Source organism: Orycteropus afer, unplaced genomic scaffold (assembly GCF_000298275.1).
Source record: "Orycteropus afer afer isolate SDZICR_OR568_19922 unplaced genomic scaffold, OryAfe1.0 scaffold00915, whole genome shotgun sequence".
In the NCBI taxonomy this organism is placed as follows: Eukaryota; Metazoa; Chordata; class Mammalia; order Tubulidentata; family Orycteropodidae; genus Orycteropus; species Orycteropus afer.
This window is the reverse complement of record NW_006922502.1, coordinates 577,135-580,794: the sequence shown is the minus strand read 5'-3', so window position 1 is coordinate 580,794 and position 3,660 is coordinate 577,135.

Sequence of the window (3,660 nt, the reverse complement as noted above, 5' to 3'; positions counted from 1 at the left end):
TTTTCTAATCCTGATAACATGTCCAAAGTACTTAAGACAAACTCTTTCTATCCTCGCTTCTAAGGAACATTCTAACTATACTTCTTATGGACAGATTTCTTTCTTCTAACAGTCCATGTTATATTCCATATTCTTTGCCAACACCATAATTCAAAAGTATCCATTCATCTTCAGTCTTCCTTATTTGTTGTCCATCTTTCACATGTACATGGATGATTGAAAATATCATGACCCTTGTCAGGAGTATCTTAGTCCTCAAAGTGATATATTTACTTTTTCACACTTTAAAAAGGTCTCTTGCAGAAGATTTGCCAGTGCAATACAACATTTGATTTCTTGACTGCTGTTTCCATAGTCATTGATGGTGATTCCAGTAAAATAAATTATTGACAACTTCTCCATTATGTTGCTTATTAGCCCACTTGTGAGGATTTTTGTTATCTTTCTGTTGAGGTGCATTCCACCCTGAAGTTTATAGTCAATAACTTTCGTCAGTAACTGTTTCAAGTCCTCTTCACTTTCAGCAAGGAAGCTTATGTTATCTGCATATTACAAGTTATTAACGATTTCTCCCCAATGCTATTGTTGACTATATGTTAGTTTTGTTCATTTTCTTGAATTATCTTCTCAGCATACAGACTGAATAAATACTGTGAAAGTACACAACTCTGGTGCACACCTTTCCTAATTTTGAACTACACAGTTGTGATGCAGTGAGTTCCTTGGTATGGCTTTTCTAGCCATAGTCCTTGTAACTCCCACTGGACTACTGGGTGGGAACAGGAAAATAAGGTGTGTAGAAATCTGATGCTGGGATTGGTCAGTTATTTTATTCTACCAGTCTTAAAATGAGCCTTCATTGAGGTAGAGAGGAGATCTCACTGCCACCAAGAGAGAAGAGCTGGAGGTGAAGTACAGGACATCCTTGGACTCAAGATCCCTGCACTGGACCTCCTTGGCAGAGATGCCCAGGGAGAGAAAGATGCCCTGGAAGAGACAGATGTCCTGGCAGAGACAGATGCCCTGGCAGAGAGACAGTCACAATGGAACCAAGAGACATGTGACTGAGAGATGGGCTTGGTGGCCTACAGAACAAGAAAGCTTAGTGCCCTTGAGCAGGAGTCTTGCTGACAGAGTAGGGTATGCCTAGTTGTACCTATCCTCAGAACTAAAAGGGTTTGTACCACTTGCCCAGGCAGGGCAGAGGCCAGGCTGAGAGGTCAAGGACCAGAGAGGCATGTCTGAGGGTGCAGCAGAGGGGAGACTGTCCTGATTGAAGAATTGTATCCTGAGCACATTCCTTAACTTGAATTGTAGCCTATTATTTCTCTAATAAACTCAGTAATTGTGAGCATTGTCTGTGAGTTCCATGTGGCCATTGCAATGAATTATCCAACCCAACAGAGAAAGTAGTGAGTGCCATGGGAGGGATGGTTGGTGTCAGAATTAGTAAAAGGTTGGAGGGTGGCGGCATGTCTCGCCTCATAGGAATAAGTGTAGGGCTGTTGATAGTGATTCTGTCTTCCTCTTATAAAATTAGAGGAGGTCAGAAGATGTCACCTCCATGACCTTTTTGCAACAGTATCTCCTTGTTCTTTATGAAAGACTTCCTCTTGATCTGTATATAGGTCCCTCAAGAGCACAATTTTAAGTTCTATAATTCCTATTCTTTGCAATATTTACTGTAACTTTTTATGATCCACAGAGTCAAGTGCTTTTGCATAGTCAATAAAAGAAAGATATTCTCTGTTTCAGTCAAAATCTAACTGACATCACCAATGATAAACCTCGTTCAATGTCCTCTTCTGAATCAAGCTTATTTTCTGACAGTTCACTGTGGATGCTTTGCTGCAACTATTTTTGAAATATGTTAAGCAAAACTTTATTTGCCTATGGTATTAATGATATTGTACCATAATATCCATATTCTGTTAGATCACATGTCTTTGGAATCACACAAATATGGATTTCTTCCAGTCAATTGGCCATGTAGCTATCTTATTTTCTTGGCAGAAACAATTGAGTACTTTCATCATTGCATCCATTTGTACATACATCACAATAGATATTCCATCAATTCCTGGAGCCTTGTTTGTAACTAATTCCTTCAATGCAGTTTGGATTATTCCTTCAATACTATAATTTCTTGATCTTATGCTACTTCCTGAAATGGTTGAATGATGACCAATTATTGTTGATGGAGTGACTCTGTATATTCCTTCCAGGATAGAAAGAAGAGGTAAATAACAATTTGGTTATATTAAAATTTCAAGCAAAGAGATTTTATGGAAAATGTCATAGATTGAGAAAATAGAGCAAAAGAGTAAGATGTCTTTATTTTCTAGAGATAAAAGCAGTTTGTAGAAGTTAACCTTGGAGCTATGATATGGAGAGTAAAAAAGCTCTAGCAGTTGATACCTTAGACTAATAAGCTATGTTAGTTCTTTTTCTCTCTCCTTGCAGATATGCATATTGATGATGATAATAATAATGGTACATTAGCAAAAATAATTTTTAGTGCTTAATATATACAACCACCACTGATCTGTCAGTCTGTCATACTGTGGTGGCTTACATGTTGCTATGAGGTTGGATGCAATGTATTTCAAATATCAGCAGGCTCACACATGGTGGAAAGGTTTCAGCAGAGTTTCCAGAATAAGACAGACTTGGAATAAAGGAGAGACCATCCACTTCTCAAGGAACTGACAAGTGAAAACCTTATGAATAACAGTGAAAAACTGCTATATTACTGTAAAACTGTATGACTGGCCATGAAATATTGTCTGATATAGTGTCATAATATGAATCCTTCAGGTCAGAAAACACTCAAAATATGACTGGAGAAGAACTGCTTCCTCAGAGTAGAGTCAACCTTAAGGATGTTGATGGAGAAAAACCATTAGGACTTCCATTTGCTGATTTTTAATGTTTCAAAATGAGAAGAAATGGCTCCAAATATCAGTTAGTGAGGAGAATAAGGAATGTATGAAGTACAAATATAGGAAAATTGGAAGTTGTCATAAATGAAATTGGAATGCATAAAGATAGATATCCTAGGCATTGGTGTGCTAAAAGGGACCGGATTTGACCATTTTGAATCAGAAAACCATATGATCTACTATACTGGGAATGACAGATTAAAGAGGAATGACATAGAAATCATCATCACAAAGAATGTTTCAAGATCTATCCTAAAGTATAATACTGTCAGTGATAGGGTAATATAGATACTCCTCCAAGGAAGACCAGTAAATACTACAATTATTCAAATTTATACACCAACCAGCAAAGCCAAAGATGAGGAAATTGAGCATTTTTACCAATTCATGTAGTCTGAAATTAACCAAAAATGCAATCAAGATGTGTTGATTATCACTGATAATGAAAATGCAAAAGATAGAAACAAAGGAGAATCACCGGTAATTGGAAAATATGACATTGGTGATAGAAATAACACTGGAGACCTCATGATAGAATTTTGCAAGACCAAAGACTTATTCATTGTAAATACTTTTTTTTTATACAGCATAAATGGTGGCCTAGAAATGTGGAGTTCACCAGATGGAATACACAGAAATCTGATCAACTACCTCTGTGGAAAGAGGTGATGGAGAAGCTCAATACCTTAAGCCAAAACAAGGTCAGGAGCTTACTGTG